The following is a 21,735-nucleotide window of genomic DNA, read 5'->3' on the forward strand; positions in this document are numbered from 1 at the left end:
AGTGTTAAGGAGGTAATGCTTCCCTTGAATTCGTGCCATTTACTATTCTGGTTAAAATTTAATTATACTTCATGGAGTTCTGGCACAATTGAGTATCTTTCATGGCCTTCATGCTCTTACCAACTGTGTTAAAATTACTGCTTGGCCTTACAGAGTAAGAGGCTAAACTCTGACCTAAAGATTTTTCAGGGTTACTGATAGGCTGAGAGAGGAAAGAGACCCCAACTTGCTTATGCCTACATGTGAAAATGCGGGCATTTATTTCTCTTGAGCACACACAAAAAGGATTTGTGTACATGAAATTTGGTAAAGAATTAACTTTATTAGAAGAAACGAAGGGCATTCTATGGGTGTGAATTTTTAGGTGCTCTTTCAAAGATTCCCAGCCATTCTCCCCTTCTGTCTCCGAAGACTTTACCACTCCCGTACAGAAAGCTGTCAGGGGCTGAGGTGAGGGGCTCCCTGTCAGCCCTGCAAGGTGACTTTGCAATGAATTCTTTCTGTCTAGTAAAATAATTGTGAGGTGGTACCCCACTTGAGAAGTTGGATTTACAAACACAGCATACTTAGTAATTGTCAGCTCTGTGAAGGGTGATTATTCACTTAGGAAAAGGTCTTTGTGAGTAAGTGTATTTACCCATATTCCTAAAAATAGCCCTCACTTAGTGCTTCCCAGGGATTATATACAGATCATGAAAAATCTAGTGTTAGGAGAAGAGAAACGTTAAAGCCAAGTTGTTTAGCAATCTACTGGCTCTTTGAAGAACAATCTGCAAAGATGATAAAGAATTTCTGAAATGAGGGGCACCTGGGCGGCTTGGTGTGTTAAGGATCTGCCTTTGACTTAGGTCGTGATCTCAGGGTCCCTGCTTCTCCCTCTGCCACTCTTCCCATTTGTGCTCTCTCTCTCTCTCTCTCAAATAAATAAATAAAATCTAAAAGAAAGAAAGGACGAAAGAAAGAAAGAAATTTCTGAAATGCTGTAACTTTCTCAAATTCAACTTACACGTAACTTTTTTAAAAGAAATCTAACTGCCATCGAATGATTTGTCTAAGGAACACAGCAACTATAATTTGCTGATATTTGACTTTCTGTGTAATATATAAGACATATTAATGAATGGATTGAAAGGAATGGAATGAAATGAAATGAATGTAACCCCTTCTGAGATGGCGTCCAAGGCTGAGTGACTGAGAAGAAAAGCTTCTGCCCTACCGAGCAGAGAGGACTGAACTTTCTCTCACTTTGATTAATGTCATTTGTAATCTCTGAAAGGAAGTGCTTACCTAGAAATGTTATTCTCCGCCAGATAGTGATTATTATCTTTTCAGAGGATTACTTTTTGTTATCTACTCCTAGAGGGAGATCAAATAACCCTACTTGTCCTTTATAGTTGAGTTTTTACACAATGTGTTTTTACAGTTTTAATGTAGGAATATCTGATGTCATTAAGAGATACAAATTCTCAGAGCCAACAAAACAAATCAGAACAGAGGGAGGAAAAAACGTAGATCTGAGAAGACTCTGAACTGAGAAAATGGGCTCATCAGATTACACCAAGATACCTGGAATATTCATTTGAGCTTTAAATATTTATTGAGTGTCCAGTACCTGCCAAAAATTTACAGGCTCAGTTAGGTTTAAGGAGAGAATTATTGAACATCTGAGCAGGACCAGGTAAGAGACCATGGTCTTTTTGGGCAGACCTTACCAGGAGTTCCCTGTTTTAATATGTTGTGGCAAATCCGGACATATCCAGAGAGGACTGACTGCATGGAGAAGGTTCTGGAAGCCATTTTGCTTGAGAAACTATTGAACAAACAAGGGCAGTTTCCCTAGAGAAGATTTTTGGTAAAGAGGTCATGAAAAATGTTTTTAAATCTTCACTGTTTGATATGATAGCTACTAGCTACATATAGCTTTTTCAATTTAAATTAATGAAAATTGAATAAAAATTTGAAGACTCATTCCTCAGTTACACCTGTACATATCAAGAGCTCAATAACCACATGGGGCTAGTAGTTATAGTATTGGCCAATGCACAGAAATCGTAATGTCCATCATTGCAGAAAATTTTATTGGATAGTGCTGCTGTAAATACCTAAAGAATTTCATGTAAGAGAAAGAATAGGTTCATCCTGCATATATCTAGAAGGTATGGTTATGCCCAATGGAGAACAGAGAGGAAAATTTTCCCAGCACTTGAGTTTGGTCAATAACCAAAAAAGCAGAGTGGAAAGCTAAAAAGGGAAATACTGACTCTTGGTGACCCTGTCAAGGATGCTGTAGCAGGAAGGATGAGTGGATGGGTTCTACAGCTTCCCAGCTGCTGGACTTTGTCTGCCTGTCCATGTCAGCCCCTGAGCTGTAGCCTACCCAGCCCACTCAGTCATCTGTTAGAGCTCTTTCCAACACCTTCATTTGGTCATAGAAAGTACCTGATGGTCTGGTTGAGACTAATCTCAGTTCCCTCTCTCTTTTCTTAGTCTCATTTGAACCTTCCTTGTGATGGCTGGTAATATATAAAGTTTATTAAAAGCTTATTTCTCAATGAAGTTAAGCCTAGAAAGTACTTATTTCTAGAAATCCAAAAACAGAGATATCTTTTCTGAATATAAATTTGGATGGATGATGGATGGGGATAATGAAAAGGCATTGTTTTCTAACCCTGTGTAGGCTTGAATTATCCAAGGTCCTATGTATTCAAATACTTGAACTTAGGCAGAGTGAAAACATCAGTTAAAAGTTGGCAACAATATTTTCTTTGGATAAACCACAAAGCAAGTAGTTGATCTGTGTGTTTGGAGGGGTCTGTGTTTGCAGGGTATCTTTATGGCCAGGTGATGCTTCCTCTGATGCTTGGTTGAATGTACAGAAAATTAAGGGACCATAATTAATGGGGGCTTATAAAGCTTTTACTAGTTTTTGGTAACTCTAGTAACTTTTGATAACTCAAAGCATTACTTCTGAAAATCTAAGACTGGAGTTGATTACCTGAGCACATTCTTAAATTAAAGCTTGGTGGTATTGCCTTTTGTAAGAATGTCACCTCTGGTCAAGCCTGAGCAGTTTTATTGGTTCTTTGTAGTTCTGAAATGACATTCTCAAACGGCCTGAGAGTACCAGAGGAGGAAAATGACACATCAAATACATTAGGATCATCTCTCCAAGAGGTCAGGCGAGAAAGGTGGCAGAGTCTTGGAGACAGATTGCGGTCCGAACACCTCAATTATTTTGGATTGACTTTGTCATTTTTCCCTACTCTCAATGAGAAATCATTGTCTACTTTTTTTGGAAACTTCCTTGTTTGTCTTTCAGTGTCTTTTAATCTGCTCCTGTGAATGGCATAAACAGCTGACCTCCCTTTTCTTTCTCTTCTCTTACTCAGTACAGAATCTGGTTTACTCTTTCTTTCTTTCTTTCTTTTTTAAGATTTCATTATTTATTGACAGAGATCAGAAGTAGGCAGAGAGGCTGGCAGAGAGAGAGAGAGGAGGAAGCAGGCTCCCCACGGAGCAGAGAGCCCAATATGGGGCTTGATCCCAGGACCCCAGGATCATGACCCGAGCCGAAGGAAGAGGCTTTAACCCACTGAGCCACCCAGGCGCCCCTGGTTTATTCTTATCCAATGGATGGGGTTAAAACATACTCTAGGCAAGGGTTTTATCAATGACATATTCCAACTCACCTTGTGCTTAAAGCTCAGGTATTTTTTCTGTGCCTCGACTCTTCAAAGTGTCTCCTCAAAGTAAACACAGATGTATTTATTTGCCAGAACTGAGTTTCTTTGGCAAAGTATCCTTAGTTTGATGTGTCTACAGTGAATAAGGAACCCTTACCTATGTCTGTACATAGTCAAGAGGAAGTTCTCATGGGCAGTGAGGCTTAAATCACGCTAAAGGATGACTAGGGATTTGTGGCCTAGATGATGGTGCCGGGGGAGGGGACCATTCCAGGCAGTGGGAGTAGCCTATACAAATGGAAAGAAACTCCAGATCTTGAGGTGTTTAAAGGAAATTCAAGGATGGTTCTGTGAAAAGAACTAGTGGGAGAATCACTCATTTATTAACAAATAGAAAGTAGCCATGATGTGGTAGGCACTTTTCCAGACACCAAAGATATATTAGTGGATAAAACAAACATTCTTGTCCTTATGGAACTGATATGTCAGAAAATATTCAATACATACGAAATGATAGTAATTAATTTGTTACTTCTAAAGAGCTTAGAACAACCCTTGACACATGGTAAAGGCCACATGAGTGTTTCATTGATAAACCAAATAATTTTATGTGTTTGTTAGAAGACAGTGACTGCTGTGGGAGTTGAGGGGTAGGGGATCATAGAGTTTGGTAAGGGAAGTTGGAAGCACCAAAGGGAGGCATTAGGCACGGGTCGCAGTGTTACACCCTCTTCGAGAAACCTTTTGGAAGAAGTACCATTGAGCAAAGACTTTAAAGAAATAGAGTTTACAAAGCAGTTATTTTGGTAAAGAGCCTTCCTGTGTAGGTAAGAGCCCTTGCAAAGGCCCTAGGGCAGGACAATGTCTTTGGGAAACAGCAAGGATGCCGGAGTGGAGAAATGAGGTTGGAGAGATGGGAAGGGACTGACAGAATGTCATCATCAGGATCTCTGGGTCATCATAAGGACTTTGGCTTTTAGTCTGAGTAAGATGAAGAGTCGTAGGAATATGATCTGACTTAAGTTTTAGAAGGTCAGTCTTGCTGCTCTATTGAAAACAGACTTTAGGGGGACAACATTAATGGTTACATGAAACCACTTAGGGTACCAATCCATAAAGAGCATTGCAATAGCCCTAGGAATTTTATAAGAAAGAGATATTTCTTACCAGAACTCACTGTAGGAAAGTACTGTACATCAGGAAAAGTTTAACACTGGGACATGTTTGGTTGGGTAACAAAGTTATCCACTGAATGCCTTCGGAGGACTATGGGTCTGGTTAATTACAGGCGTTTTGTTTTGCTGAGTGGGAACTGCAGTTTGCTGCCAGAGCTGAATTGTCCTTCCTTCCCAGCTTCCCTCTACTTAAAGCTCATCTCTTCTTAGACTAGGGTTCTTATAGAATCAGACTCCCCAGAGAGCCCTGTGTTTCAGTTCCTCCACCCTAAGGAGAAATGCAGGGGCCAGATCCTAAATGACCTTGAACATTTTTCAAAACATTCCTAGTTACATAAACTATACACACTTCCATGATGGCCTTCTTTTCCCACCTCCAGACCCTGTAGGAGAATGTTCTTTTCCTTCATCCTGAGAGTAGTGTTATTCCATTCATTGTTATTCAGAAAGTCATTGCAAAGCACAAGGGTCTGCTCTTGAATAATGGGTTTAGCTGAGGATATCTAAGAGGATTAACTGCCACTGTGCTCAAAGAGGGGGACCCTACCTGGGAGGAGAGCCCCAGGGATCTTTGACAGAGATGAGTAGTTTTCAAAGACCCTATCTAGAAAGGACAGTCTTGGGCATTACAGTAATGATAAAGAGGTCAATTTTCCAAGAAGATATAACGACCTTAATATGTATGTGTCTAACAACAGAGCATCAAACTATGGGAGGCTGGGATACCTGGGTGGTTCAGTCTGTTGAGTGTCTAACTCTTAGATTTGGATTGGATCATAAGATCAAGCTCCGAGTCGGGCTCCATGCTCAGTAGAGTCACTTGTCCCTCTCCCTCTGCCCCCCCCTCCTCAAATTAATAAATAAATAAATAACATCTTTAAAACCCCACAAAACTATATGAGGCAAAATCTGATAGAACAGCAAGGAGAAGGAGATGAATCCACTATCATAATTGGCAAATTCAACACCCCTCTATCAAAAATAGACAGATATAGCAGGCAGAAAATCAGTAAAGACAAAGTTGAACACAACATTACCATCAGTCAACTGGATATAATTGACATCTGTAGACTATTTCATCCAGCAACAGCAGAATACAGTCTTCTCAAGCTCACATGGAATATTCACCAAGATAGATCACATTCTGGGCCACCTAAACAAATTTAAAAGAATAGAAATCATTCAGTGTCTGCTGTCAGAGCACAGTGGAATTAAATCAGAAATCAACAGAAGAAAGGTAACTGGAAAGTCCCAGAAAGAACAATCTAAGCATCAACAACCTACTTTAAGTCAGCATGCTTTGTTGAGTGCGTGCTTCATGGCAGGTCCCCAAGGGCGAGCACCATGGCTGTGTCCTCGGGGTGTTCATTCCCTGACTCTGTGATCCGTCAGTACTTGTATAGTAAATAAGTAAGGATTTGGCAAATAGTAAAACTTACCTAGACTTCATAATCTACTGGCAAGAGGGGTAGGTGTGTGGTAGCCAGAGACTCTGACAATGATAGTATATTCCTTAAGTGCTCTGAGATCTAGATGTTACTATGGAAACATTGAAGATGCAGTCCTTATCAGTGCCTCATCTGTTGCTTTTGTTTTATTATGTTATATCCTTTGCCTATTTCTCCTTGTATTACATGGTGAGTGCTTGTTTCTTTCTCCACATTCTATAGTACTCTTGATGAAGTAAAGATAGTAATGATAGCTACCATTGCTTACTGAACTCCCATCTTCACAAACACTTTCAGTTAATCCTCCAATAGCCTACATATCTCCATTTTATAGATAAGAAAATGAAGTGGGCTCATATGTCTAAAATAATCAGCTAAGGTGCTGACCACTGGAGCTGATTTATTAACACAGATACATCTGATCCCCAAGCCATGCTCTTAGCCATCACTGTGTTCTGGATCATACCCTTGTGGTATGAATGTAAGGAGATAATTTTAACAAGTTCTATTTTCCAGTTCCTCTTTGGGAGAATGGCAATAATTCTTCCCTGCCTATTTCAGTTGAGATATTCAGATGTGAGCCGTAACGTGCAAATAGAAGATACTGAAGTAATGACCGGTTTATTTTATAGCAAAAGTGCCGTTAGCATAGAGACTGTCATACTCATCTTTGATCTTCCTGATTCTCCACCCAAGCCCTTGGGGGAGTAGTAGTACTTGGGAATGTTTGTTGCAGGATAAAATCACAAGTTTAAGAAGAGATTATGTCGTCATGAAGGGTTTTGCAAACTGATATCTCTAAAAGGTTGGAATTGCATTTATAAAATGGAAGAAGGTTGAATTTATGTTCCCTCCAGTTTTAAGAGACTCACTTTTTGATGGGGAATGTGTTTCCCACCAGACTCTGAGTTGCCACGTGCCAACTCTGCAGGTCCCGGGCTGACTTGGCAGAGGGGCTGCCTAGGCTCTGTGCCTGCACAGCGTGGTCAGGAGGGAGAGGTCATTGCTCGCCGGGCTCTGCATACAAAGGCACATTTTGCAATGCTGCTTTCTGCACATCGTCAGTTGGAAATGGAACATTCAGAGCATAAGTCATTTTAGTTTGCGTGTATTCAGAGTGACTATAGAATTGCTGCATTATAATTTCATGTTGAGAGGAAAAATACTTCTTAGATAGTTTCGACTGAACTCCTGCAATCCTGAACTCATGGCTCTCAGCTCTCTTCTTTCGGTGACTGTGCTCCCTTTCAAAGGAAGGAGAAGAAAAAAAAAAACAATAATCTTCAAGTCCTTCTTCCCTTGAGGCATAAGATCCCATGACGCCTACATTGTCTGACCTTTTCAATGGACTCTCTTCTGGTTGGTTTTATTGTCTAAAATGAGTTGCACTGATGTGAGGTTGCATCTTTATTATTTTCACTTTATTCTTTGTGGACAGAGTTTACTAACTCCATGGGGACCCGCCTTGTGATGTCACGAGCATAGGGAGATGGGTGTAGGGGAACAGGTAGAGGTTGCTCCCCAGAAACCCTTTACTGCAAGTGGAAAACAGCTCAGAGCACGTTTACCGATAATGGGGTTGGAGAATCTCCACAAATCAAAAATAAAAATAGTAGCATATGCACTCTTGTCAGTCCGCTAGCTTAGTTCTCAAGCTGTCTGTTGCAAAGAGCTAGTTTTTGATTTCTCAAAATATCCAGTCCATCTCACAATAACACTTCTGTCAAAAGAGAATAATTTAAATGCAGAAAAATTAAATCTTAAATAGGTAAATAAAGTACAAATCCCAAGTTTTAAATTAGACTTAATAGACATAAACTTTTATTTCAGTAAACATACTCAAGCAGAAAAAGGAAAGAATTACAAAGACTGTGCACATTTTTTATTTGACATGCACGCACTGGTGATTGATACAGAAAATTCCTATTACATTTGTACTTTGTCGTTCCACAGTCGTAGTTAAACAGAGTCACAAATGAAAAGGCAATTCCTTCTATTAAACGCCTATATGCACACTTTGAATGAACACCATGCGTAGATGAGCTTGCTTCTTGCTGGCTAATTTATCGAGTCTAGGTTGGATTGACAAAAATGCTGTTCTCGGGGGATAGATGATGAAGCCCGAACTGAGTGCGTCAAGGACACAAGGCCATGGTTTAGGCATTCAACAAAAGCATGTGGAATTAAAGTAGCTTGTTGGTAAGGAGATGGTCCTTTCTGATACGTGGTTTGGGGAACCACTCATCCATGTCAAAAATCTGAAGAGGTCCACTCCCAGGTAGAGCCCACATCTTTTAGGACAGCGACAGCTAATCCTCTGAGCCTTCCTCAGCTAAACCCCTTTGTTCAAGAGCAGAGGCTTTCAGAAATGATTTGCAATAACTTTCTGAATAACAATGAACAAGAATTGTTATTACTCAAGAGTGGAATAAAGCTGCTCCCAGCATGAAGGAATAGAACAGTCTCCTACAGGGTCTAGAGACAAGAAAGGAAGGCCTTTGTGGAAGTATATGTGGCTTATGTTCCTAGGTATGTTATGAAGGGCACTCAAGGTCATTTAGGATCTGCCCCTGCATTTCTCCTGATAGTGGTGGGATTACCATACAGGTTCTCTGGGTGGTTTGATATAATATGTGCAAGAATAAAAAAAAAAGGGGGGGCGCCTGGGTGGCTCAGTGGGTTAAAGCCTCTGCCTTCAGCTCAGGTCATGATCTCAGGGTCCTGGGATCGAGCCCCGCATCGGGCTCTCTGCTCAGTGGGGAGCCTGCTTCCTCCTCTCTCTCTGCCTGCCTCTCTGCCTACTTGTGATCTGTCTGTCAAATAAATAAATAAAATCTTTAAAAAAAAAAAAGAATAAAAAAAGAGAATCCAGCTAATTTAGCCTCGCTCGGATATTCATTTGTAATTTTTATCTAAAATGAAGCAAGTGGTGGGGTGTTTCCAAATTCATCTTCAGTCCTTCATCAGTAGCCAGTTCTAAAAATGTTAATTAAATTTAAATTATCTTTTGATGAAAAAAAGTGAATCCATAGGATGGTCTATGCATAAGCTTAAAAAAAATTCAAAACATTTTCTCAAATTCAGAAAATATTTGGTGATAACTTTTTTCAGATATGTTAAATCAACATCATCACATCCTTCAGTGATACTTGTTAAATCTGGAACATGTCATCAGCTGTGGAGGCTGTTCTTTTAAATGTCTAGCTTTTGTTTTGGTCTTCAGTCCTCTCTGTCATTAAAAAAAATGTTCCTCCTTTACATAGAAGTATTAGGATCATTGAAATAACAAGGACAGACAAAGAAACAAGTTTGGATGTCTAATTTACATCTTTGTAAAGTTGGGACGAAGCTGGCAAAACACTAAGAATTTCTCCTGTACTTAAGACATTCTTTTTTTTTTTTTTTTTAAAGATTTTATTTATTTATTTGACAGAAATTACAAGTACACTGAGAGGCAGGCAGAGAGAGAGAGAAGTAAGCAGGCTCCCTGCTGAGCAGAGAGCCTGATGCGGGACTCGATCCCAGGACCCTGAGATCATGACCTGAGCCGAAGGCAGCGGCTTAACCCACTGAGCCACCCAGGCGCCCCTACTTAAGACATTCTTGACAGTACTCTTCCTCTTGATAACCATCAAACGTCAACCTATAATACTGTTGTTTATTATTGGCTTCCTTCTCAACCATTTATTCAGAGTAAGCATGAATTTAATTCATTTACCTTTATGAATTTACAATATTTACTGTATCACTAAATACAGTGTTTTATTTAGCTGACTTCCTTTTGAAGCAAGTCTTTCTCAACAAAGGCAGCAATGAGTTAATTTACATTCTGGTGCAAGTTTATTAATCTGTGTAATTCCAGAATGTTTTCTCATCTCTGCAGCTGTGCCATCAGAACATCCTCTACACAAAACTTAAACTCCAAGCCCCATCTGTTGACAATGTAATTCTTCCTGGCTTTATACATCTGAGAGCTAATTGTCTCTTTTGGCAATGAGCATGGGAAAAAAGGGATTCTTCCTTCATATCACCATCATGTTCGAATCATATATGTACTGAAAGATTGCCATCTTAGTGGTATTGGTGCATTTGTCAAGTTGCAATGAGAGATCCTCTGCTTGCTTTATTTGGTTTAAGAGTTGATCTTTAGGGCGCCTGGGTGGCTCGTGGGTTACGCCGCTGCCTTCGGCTCAGGTCATGATCTCAGGGTCCTGGGATTGAGTCCCGCATCGGGCTCTCTGCTTGGCAGGGAGCCTGCTTCCCTTCCTCTCTCTCTGCCTGCCTCTCTGCTTACTGTGATCTCTCTCTGTCAAATAAATACATAAAATCTTTAAAAACAAAAAAAAAGAGTTGATCTTTAGCCTGCTGAGTTACTCTGTGATATCTGAAAGAGGTTCTGGAGCTATCTTCTTTGCCACAGATTCACCCAACATTTCTAAGCAAATACTTCTGCTGCAGATTTTATTGAGAGAGAAAGAGAGAGAGAGAGAGAGAGAGAGAGAGTGTGTGTGTGTGTGTGTGTGTGTGTGTGTGTGTGTGTGTGTTGCCTTAGCAACCCAAAGTGCTATTTTATTAGAAGCCTGCAAAGCGTTAATAGGTAAAATTTTGAACCTTTGCTTCTGTGGCTTTCTAATGCAATCCTCTCATTTCAAAAAATTCTTTTGGTTTTGAGCATTTTTTTTTTAACCTTGTGTAAGTAAATGTTGCCCAAGAAGTTTTGGAGGTATCATTACTGAGAACATCTCTGTCAATAACACACTTTTGGGTTTAGCATGCCACCCTTAAACATGTCTACAAACCCGAACTTAGTAGATGAGGAATGGTACTTCCAAATAAAACTAACATGAACTCCTTGGTCTCCATTTCTTTGGAATCATTTCCACTGCCATTATCCAGTTCACTTCTACCGATGGGCTCAGTTGAAGTACATCTTGTCTTAAAACAAACAAGTCCCATGAAATTGCTTTTACAGTTCTAAATTAGAGCTAAAAATATATACTACAGTTTTGCTTTCTTAATTTAACTTATAGTGTTAAGCCACAAATAAACAAGTTTGCTTACAAATGGAACCAATAACAAAAATAGCAAGTAATAAAAGTAAATACATGCCAGCATTGTCTCCATCTGCCTTGTCTTCTCTGGCCTCCCTCATCTGACTTCCCAACTGGCTACCTCATACTTCTCATCTGAGCTGGCCAGGAGGTAGGTAGGAAGACATTGGTCTGGTAATGCCTGTTTAAAATCCTTCTGTAGTCTAATTCATGGGGTGAAAAATAGGGACACCAGGGTTTCATGTCATTTCCTAACGGGTATGGTAATAATCTAACTGTGTCCTGCATAGGATCCATGATTAGACTGAAACAAGTGCTGACTTCAGGTCAATACACACATACAATGTGTACAGCCCTGTGCTAGATGTGGGAGGGAATACTGGAATAAGTATGTCATAGTTACTGTCTTCTCTGACCTGACAGTTTGGTAAGGAGGATAATTCACATACCAGGTGTATGGGATATCTGTTGCTGCATAACGGATTACCCCAGGAGCGCCTGGGTGGCTTAGTCGTTAAGGGTCTGCCTTCGGCTAAGGTCATGATCCCAGGATCCTGGGATCAAGCCCCACACCAGGCTCCCCACTCAGCAGGAAGCCTGCTTCTTTGTCTCCCTCTCCCCCTGCTTGTGTTCCCTCTCTCTCTGTAAAATAAATAAATAAAATTGTTTAAAAAAAATAACAGATTACCCCAAAATGTAGTGATTTAAAGCAGTAGCGCTTTTTTTTTTTTTTAATTTAGCTCAAAAATCTGTAGCTGGTCAGTTGTTCATCATGGTGGCTCATTTTTGTCTCACATGTGGTCAGTAGGCTCAGCTCCACTGGACACTGGATGATCCTTTTTTAGGAAGGTTCACTCACATGGGTAGCAAATTGGTTTCCTGGATGGAGGCTAGGAACCCAGCTTTGGCTTTGAGCCAGGGACCCAGTTTGCTTTCCATGTAGGCCTCTCCAAGACTGTTTGGAATTTCTCCTCATAATGGCTGTGTTCCAAGTGGGACTGTCCCCAGATATGAAGGCAGAAATGCATGGCCCTTTAAAGACCTAGCCTTAAAAGTCACATGGCATCTTTTCTACTGTGCTCCAAAGGTTGGTGCAGTCACAAAAGCCAACCAGGTTAAAGGGGAGGGAACAAACCTATGGATGAGTATGTGGCAAGAATATAGAAGAGTAAGTGTGATGGGACATAGTGTCATAACCATCTTTAGAAAGCACAATCTACTGTAAAAGTTCTTCATTCACTGAACAGCATTTATCAAGCAGTTACTATGTGCTTGGCACTGTTAAGGCCTTGGTATTCAGAGATTAATAAGACATAGTTTCTGCCTAGAGAAACTTACAGTTGTAGGGAGAAAGACGATGTAATTAACTATGCCTCATAAAATGTTATAAGTACTATGCCAGATGTTTGTGCAAATTACAGTAGTAGCTCAGAAGGAGGGGAAGTGGTAAGATTCTTCAGGGAAGTAACCTTCAAATTGACTCTAAAGAGGTGTGTAAAGGGCAACGGTTCTCAAAGCAGGATCTTTGGTTCCCAAAGGAACCTTCTGGGGCTTCCCAAGACCTTCTCAAGGTGGTTGCAAGGCTATAAGTAGTTACATAATAATGCAAAGACATTATTTGCCTGTTCCACTGTGTTTATAATATGCACTGATGGTACAAAACCAATGGTGTGTAAATAACCAGCATCTCAGCAGGAATCCAGGCTGTCCCAAAGTATTGTTGTCCCAAACTGTATTAGTTGTCATTTTATTCTTCACTTTCAGGCACTTGTAAAAAAAAAATCCAGTTTTACTGAAAAATGCCCCTGATGAAGTGATAAGAATAGTTAAATTTGGTAAATTTATCCCTTGAGTATGTATTTTAATATTCTGTGTGACAGAACAGGAAGCATACATAAAACACCTCTGCATATTGAAATATGGTTGTTCCAACAAAAAGTATTTGTGCAGTTGGATTCCAAGCTGAAATAGGGTCTCCTTTCTCACTGGTTTCACCACCATTTTTACTCGAAAGAAAAAATGACACACAAAGCATGGCTTTTCAGACTTGTGTATTTGGCAGACATTTTCATGAAAATCAGTGGGGTGAGCCCATCACATCAAGGAAAACGACTAACAGTATTTGCTGCCAATTAGGAAATTCAAGCTTTCCAGCAAAAATTAGAATTATGGCAAACCAGTAACGGCCATCACAAATGTGACAGTTTCTAATATTAAAGACTGTATGATGCAACTGACAGGGATATTAATGAATACGGTTTTTTGTATTCTTTGATGGAAAGTGTTGACTTGTGGAAGATCTTCATAGCTTAATGAACTCATTCCGTAACTCGTCACGCACCAGAAGAGCTCAGATATTTAAAATAGGGATTGAAGTGTGCCTGTTATCTAGGTCTGCTAGGATTCAATGAAATAAACTCTGTAAAATTCTTGAGCTAGTACTTGGCATAAAGAAAGCACTCAATAAATGTTAGCTATTTTTTACTGAGGTGATTGGACTCTGTTCTCCAGTAAGGAGAGTGTCAGAAGGCTTTTAAACAAAAAAAGACAATTCTGGATTAAGATGTGTTGTAAGAAAAATGTCGAGAGAGTGCATGTCATATTTGGGCCTTTTCTTAATGTGACATGGTCCTTAGGGGAACACATTTAAGCTGTGTTCTGTTGGTTGCTCTTTTGGTGGAAGTCTTCAACCTCAGGAAGCCACTTGGGCATACTAGTCACTTCAGGAACAGTTTTATGCACAACCAGGGATCGAGTCCCTTTTGTGGAAAATTTTGCTGGCCTATGAACCTTCAAAGTTGGGTTGGTTTTTGTTTTTGTTTTTATTTTTTTGTTTTTTTCCCCTCCTTTTTACTCAGACTGCTCTTCATGGGTATGACTAGTTACAGAATCATTTCGTTCTCCTCAAGTAAGTGACTGCCTGGTGCCCATTCTCCCATTACCATCGTTCCTGAGAGGGCCAAACGTTACTATGGGTACCACCCATAGAACCAGGCGGGGCTGGGAGCCGCTCATGGAAAGAAGAGGCCCCGGTGTCCAAGAAATCACTGGATTATTCTGGAGAGGAAAATTCATTTCATCAATAATGCATTGGGTGTTTACTCTGTGCCGGGCACTGAGGAGCAACAGATGGGAAAGAATATACCTGCCACCCCCATCCTTAGGGAAGCTTGCCTTCCCTGTGGTGAGGTCGAGGAGGCACATTTGCAGACAGCTACATCATGAGTTATATGTGACATATGCTAAAACAGAAGTAAAAGGGAAGTGCTGGGTGGGCGGAGCCCAGAGGAGAGCCTGCTTTAGGCATGGGCTGACGAGGACTTGATAGCATTTGAACTGGACCTTGACAGAGGGGTTGGGTTCAGGCAGAAGTGGGCAGTTAAGGTCCTTACTGTGGGGAGAAGACCATGAATAAAGATGGGGCTGATGTGAAGCAGGCAACATTGACAACGTATTTGTGACACCCAGTGTGAAAGGCAAATGCTAGACCCTCTGTTCACAAACCACTAAGAATTTTGAGACAGGGCAGCAGAGCATTCACCTAGGCGTGGGACCTTCCAAGGGCAGAGGTCACGGGACGGCATGGGTTGCATGTCGGTGGAACCAGTCCCAAATCTGGGGTGCATGCAAAGAACAGGGTTCCAAGGCATAGCTGTGCAAGCATGAGTAGTGGAAGACAATTGTGTGTAGGCATGCTGGAGCCACAGGCCTGAGCACGTTCCTCAGGAGGGTGGGCCAGTTGCTGAGTTCACGTGGGAACCTCTGAAATTTGGAGCCAGGAATGCTACCATCCAAAGAATGTCTTTAAAACTTGGCTGCCGCTGTGTCAAAGCAAGATTTGAGGTGGCTTGGGAGGGACTGGAGAGAGGACGAGGGCTCAGGTCCTCCGAGAAGGGATTGCTCTGCGTTCCAGAAAGAGCGGAAGGAATGGAAGGGGGAAAATGGACAAGGGGGTAACAAGAACGAGAAAGGATGTACAGAAATGATACCGAAATGTTGAGCCTGCGTGATAGGATTGAGAAGAAAAAGCGAAGGAGAGCTGGTAGTTAGGAAGTCAGGCATTCAGTCCATGTTTCCACAGACTGGCCAATGTATTTGCAGTGACTTCATGACTCTGTGAGAATTGATTGATTGATTGATTGATTGATTTGACAGACAGAGACCACAAGCAGGCAGAGAGGCAGGCAGAGAGAGAAGGGGGAATCAGGCTTCCTGCTGAGCAGAGAGCCTGATGTGGGGCTCGATCCCAGGATCCTGAGATCATGACTTCAGCTGAAGGCAGAGGCTTAACCCACTGAGCCACCCAGGCGCCCCACTCCGTGAGGATTTAACCAAAGCACTAAGACTTCAGTGGTGGAAATAACCAAGTACGTGTAAATTCTTCAGCAAAGGGCAGTGCCTGTACCCTCATTATATTTAATGAAGCTCTGAAAATGTCCACTGGTTCAGAGCACATGCTAGGGTTTTGGCGAGCAAGTCTTGTTCGTGCAAATCCAAGTGTCTTAGCCTGACATAGGGCTTCAAGCTCAGCCCCTGCACACCTGTCCAACCTCCTCTCTCCCTGCCCCCGCCCCCCTATCCATACTCCATGCTCCAGGGCTGGGTCAGTTGCTGTGGCTTGGGAGTCTTCCTTTCCCACTCCAATGCCACACCCCCAACTCTGTTTATCCTTCAAAAGTGTTCTCAGGGCATGCTGCACAGCCTGCCCATCCCTACCCCCACATCTAGATTGTACCTGACCACACCATGTCTCATTTGTCCATGCATATAGACGTTGGTCTCATCAGACATTGTACCTCAGCACTAGCACCATGCCTAACACAAGAGACACGCTCGATAGATGTTTGTGGAATAAATGAATCAATAAAGAGATCAAGTTTGGCCATTAGACTGAGGTGATTATCTGAAAACCCATTCATTTCCGCATTAAGAGCTGAACTCTTTTTGGTTCCAAAGAGGGCATGTGACCAGCAGTTCCTCCACAAGCAGAGCATATACCACTGCTGCTTAAACAAGCATGTGCCAAATGGAGCTCACTTTTATCATTCTGACACCCCAGCCCCTCTGCTGTCACCAGAGACCAGGGAGGAACAGGACCGACACGAGTGCAAGAAGGGGGAGGGAGTGGTCCACGCTAATAATGTATTGTTAGTGGAGAATGTAGGTGATATTAGTTGATACTAAAATATCTACTGAAAGTTGGACCATTTCTGTTAACAGCATGAGCTGGCACTTCTAAATGTCAGAGGTAAAATACTCCTTCCCCTCGGAGGCTGTCCTGTTTTCTCCCCCAGAGAACCCCAGAGAGCCCCACTGGGGAGCATCTCAGGTTTCAGTCATGCCTCTCAGGGCAGAGTAGAGGTTATTTATCTGCTCTTTCTATAACTGTTGGCCCCTCAGAACTTCCTTTTTCCTCCTTCTGTTGATGGTAATGTCACAGTGACCTTCCCAGGGCCAACCAAGCCTGGCACTTCTCAGGGGCTCTGCCTCCCTCCTTTTAGTTTTGGGGAGGCATCCAGAGGTTTGGTTGGCTCAGAAAAGCCTCTTGGAGTGGAGCTGAAATCTAAGCTTTAGAAGGGAAATAGAGGGCTGTCACAGACTCAGCATCTCTGACCCTGTGTATATACTGGAAGAGAGTCTATTTCTGGTCTTCCACTTACATGTGTAGACTGTAGACCTCACTCAGTGCAAACATCCTTCTGAAACCCCTCCCTCTGTGCTGAATTAAGTTGGAAACTATTTCAAAAGCTACAGAAACTATGACAATTTGAGGACTTTGGCTAGCCAACATTTCGTATCAGAACTATTGTATCAATATGGTGCCCCATCTTGGCAGACCAAATTAGCAGTTTGAAAGGTATGGTGGTACCAGTGGATCACTCATAAATGTTGAGATGATTGGTGTCTCCCTTGGCCTTAAGCCAGCTCTCAGAATGAGCAACCCAGTTGATGGGCTGCTCTGACCCTTCTCCTGGAACCTGTGAGCAGAGCAAATTCTGCATCTTGGATAATTGAAGTTGCTATGTCTGTGCTGGCCTGAGGGGTGGAGAAAATAAGGAGCTGCACTGCCTATAGAATAAAACCCAAGAATGCCTTTCATGATATGGGTCTTGTCACATGCCAGCTTCCTCTCGTAGGGTCATCCCACCACTAACCTTGAATTACAGGAACCAGCTAGCTATGCTGAGAGACTTGCAGTTCCTCAGACAAGACTTGTTCTCTCAACCATTCAACCATTACCTTTGCCCAGATTTTTCCATTTACTCTCATTCCCTCATTTACCAGTATAATTTAAGACTAAGTTCTGGCATCTTCTCGTGCAGGAGGGCTTTCTTTGCTCACTTCCCCAAATGGCATCAGTTAAACGCAGACTTTATGTCCATGTACTTAAATCACAGCTAAATAACCTCACCTTTCCCCTAGACCACATCATCCTCATCCCTGCCTTCTGCACCTTTGGAGATGTTATTTATATTGTCTGGGACACCTTCCCACATACTTCCTTCTATCCTCAGTGTTGACTCTCCAGGAGAATTCTCTGGGGATGTTTTTTTCTGCTTATCTCAAGTCTGATTATGTTTTTATGAGCACTGTTCTTACAGTCCCTGATAGCTACCATGAACTCTACTGTTCAGTGGTAATAGTGTGGTGAAACTGAATCAAAAATCTGCAGGAATTGATCACTTGGGCCTTTTCTGTTAACAACAATACTGTCCACAGAAGAATAGAATCCAATAATTTCTGATTGCTATTTTTTAGACTAATTTATCAAGATATGTATATATGTTATCGATACAAGTTGAATATTGGTTTTTCTCCTCCCTGAACTCAGTGCATCCACCTCTGCTTAGCTTACTTTTTATTTTTCTCTCTCCCCTCAGGGTAACCTTGACTATCTTGTAGCCCTAGTGTTTCAGGGCAGGAAGCCCAGGGCCTTTGGCTTGTCCAAAGTGTCATGGCAGACACTCAAGTCTTGGCTGTTCAAAACCCTGTTAAAGGTTCTGTTTCCTCCTCCTGACATTTGGCCAGCCCCACTTAGGCATCTCTCTTCATGAATAATATTGACCTTGCTAATTTCAAGGACTAAATTTATCTTTTTCTCTACATACTATTTCTTAATCTTCCTTCTTTCAAGTGAGAAAAGAGAAAAAAAAAAAGTCAAGGCTGCAATTTTTTCCTGATCTCTGTAAAATCTGAACCTAGCCTATGATTATTTCTTCTTAACTAGTAAAAAGTTCAAAAGTTACTAGTTTCTTCAATTAACTACACCCCCTCTTTTATTTCTTTAAATTATAAGTACCCAGTTAGCCTTAAGTGTTTTCAGCTAAAACTTTTCTTTTATAATCTGTTTCCTAAAGGCATCATATTATTTTCCTTAAACATTTTTAGAATAGTTGAACATAACCAGACTTTTTTAAAACAAGGCATCCAGTGGTTACTTGCGGATAATTTAGAGGCTCACAGATGGGGATGAGATAATGGTGTCTATAAGAATCATGGGGAATTTAAAAAAATCTACTTGCTCACCCTCTTCTCACCCCACATCACCCCTAAGTCTAAGTAAACCGAGGAGAATATAATTTTTTTTAAAAAAGCTATTTCGATGGGGCGCCTGGGTGGCTCAGAGGGTTAAAGCCTCTGCCTTCGGCTTGGGTCATGATCCCAGGGTCCTGGGATCGAGCCCCGCATCGGGTTCTCTGCTCAGCGGGAAGCCTGCTTCCTCCTCTCTCTCTCTCTGCCTGCCTCTCTGCCTACTTGTGATTTCTGTCTGTCAAATAAATAAATAAAATCTTTAAAAAAAAAAGCTATTTCGATGATTCTAATACACCCCCTGATTGAGACACGTGGTCATGATGGTTCTAGGCGGGCAGGACCCATCTGAGGATTGTTGGTTTCACACAGGAGTCACAGTGAGGAGCAGAAGTGGGAGTTAGTTAGATGTGATGGTTCTGGGAGGCTTTTGGAAGAGTTATGTGTTGTTTTGAGTTGGATCTTGAATAAAACTAATATAGCAACAACTGACATGTGTTGAGCATGTACTGTGTAGAGCACTTCATCTATGTCACCATGTTTAATCCTCACCAAGCATGGTATTATCCCCTCTTTGTACAGATGGGGAAAATGGAGCTCAGAGGGATCAAGTGCTTTGCGCAAAGTCACACAGCGAGTAAGTAGCAGAGTTACTATTTAGCGCTTCCGTCGGTGTGACTCCAGAGCTCTCACTGCTGTGATGTGTCCGAGTTCGTGGAAGGAAAGCAGCAGAGAGAGACTCATGGTGTGGGTTATGGCAGGAAAGTTATCTCACCTGATCAAAATCTTTGCAGGAGACAGGTATCCGGGTTTATGAGAAGTCCTTAAAGTCAATTATGGACATCACCATTAGGCTGAAAATTGTCTTTGTGTCTCTGGGAAGGTGAGAAGGGCCAAGTTTTTGTCATCACGAATAGACCTGGTATATGATCATCCACCTCAGTTTTTCTATCTAATTTCATAATCATAATGCATAATCATAGTACTTTCTTGAAGATCAGAGGGATTTTAGATCCCATGCAGTCCTTTTTCTTGTCCTACTTCCTCATTGGGCAGGTTTTATTCAAGGGAAGGCAGCAGCCAGCCAAGTCCCGCAGAGCTGCCCTAGACATCCCAGCGCAATGCGGCCCGCGGCCGGAGGCGGCGGTAGTGAGAGCAGCGCGGCGCTGCAGCCCCCTTCCCTCTTCGGATTCCCTCCGCTCCCCGGAGTCATGTAGCTCAGGGGCTCCGCTCCGTTGCCTGCCGCTGGGGACTGTCCGAGGGCCCTCCCCGCGCAGGTCCAGATGCCTGTCACCCCTCCGCCCTTCAGCGGAAAGTGAAGTTTGAAGAGTGGGGAAGAGGGAACCATGGATGTGGAGAGGAACCTGGAGCCGAGGCGTCTGACACCCTAAGCTGCTGGAAAACTTGTCCGGACAACTGCAGATCAGATAATGGGAACATTGCGGGCTCAACACTGAATTTGTGAACTTAGAGTTGCTCAGTTTCATAAATGCAGCTTGATTTCAGTTTCACATCACCCCCAGCTACCTAAATTGAAAAAGCTTGAGCTCAGTGACAGTAGCATCTTTGGAGGTCTGGACGTGTTAGGAGAAAACCTTTCAAATCTCACCCATCCGAACGTCAGTGCATTCTACTGCAAAATATCAGCACCTTGGAACCTTTGAAAAAGTGGGAATGTCTGAAAACCCCGAACCTGTTTAACTGTGGGCTTACTAGTCTGAATGACGAGGGAGGACCGTCTTCCCCTGGCTAGGACCGAGAGAATCAAGAAGCCCCTGGTTCAGATGCCCAGGGGAATGGTGAGCATGAAGAAGAGCCCTGCTAAGGAGAACACGCGGAGGATGAGGACGGTGAGGAGGAGGAGGAGGAGTTTGATAATGATGAAGATGGAAAGGAAGAAGAAGGTGTAAATGAGGGGGGCGGAGAGCGACGAAGGTGAAGTCAGTGGGGAGGAAGAAGGATTTGGACATGATGGAGAAGGTGAGGAAGAGAAGGGGATGAGGAGGAAGAAGAGGAAGAAAAAAAAGAAAGTGGGAAGGTAAGAGAGGAAAAGAAAAATTGATAATGAAGGAGAAGATAATTAAGAGCAAAATGACCTGCAAAAAAAGAACTGCTCCAGGGCGCCTGGGTGGCTCAGTGGGTTGAGCCGCTGCCTTCGGCTCAGGTCATGATCTCGGGGTCCTGGGATCGAGTCCCGCATCGGGCTCTCTGCTCGGCAGGGAGCCTGCTTCCTCCTCTCTCTCTCTCTCTGCCTGCCTCTCTGCCTGCTTGTGATCTCTTTCTCTGTCTAATAAATAAATAAATAAATCTTTGGAAAAAAAAAAAAAAAAAGAACTGCTCCATATTGGCTGGACTGCTCACAGGTAGCAGTTTAAATAGTAATAGTTATACAGGTAATAATAGTAATAAAGGGTATCGGTAATACCAACCACAGGACCCCACCCACCCAAAGAGCCAAAGAATAGTTCCTGTGACATTGTGCCTTCCTCCATTTGGTCTGTCTTCAAAATCCACCATCAGCATGGGGATATCACCCCAACAAAACTGCACGTCCTGTTAGGTTCTCCTGTAAGACTTGCTGAGCAGGGGTCATCGTGGTCAGTGAGTCAGCCATCAGTGGCTGCTAGTTACATCAAGACTATAACAGCATTTTTATTTTCTGCACAACAAAGAAGGCTTGTAAATAAAATCTTAGCATAAAAAAATAGTTTCCTGCAGCAAGGAGTGAGTTGGCCAAAAATATCAATGGGGCTGAGGCTGAGAAACCCTGGTATAAATGTCAAGGCATGGGATGAGTTTGAATCCAGCGCCATATTTACTAGCTGTGTGACCTTAGCCAAATTACTTA

General features: G+C 42.2%; 1 protein-coding gene and 1 pseudogene across 1 annotated transcript in view; both read left to right on the forward strand.

Annotated features, from left to right (window-relative positions):
- The window catches only part of LOC116575919 (potassium voltage-gated channel subfamily H member 1-like), a 127,093-nt gene that overhangs the window by 72,922 nt on the left and 32,436 nt on the right, over positions 1-21,735 (forward strand). The gene's annotated exons all lie outside the window — the stretch shown is intronic.
- Positions 20,179-20,971, forward strand: LOC116576619 (annotated as a pseudogene).

Source organism: Mustela erminea, chromosome 17 (assembly GCF_009829155.1).
Source record: "Mustela erminea isolate mMusErm1 chromosome 17, mMusErm1.Pri, whole genome shotgun sequence".
In the NCBI taxonomy this organism is placed as follows: Eukaryota; Metazoa; Chordata; class Mammalia; order Carnivora; family Mustelidae; genus Mustela; species Mustela erminea.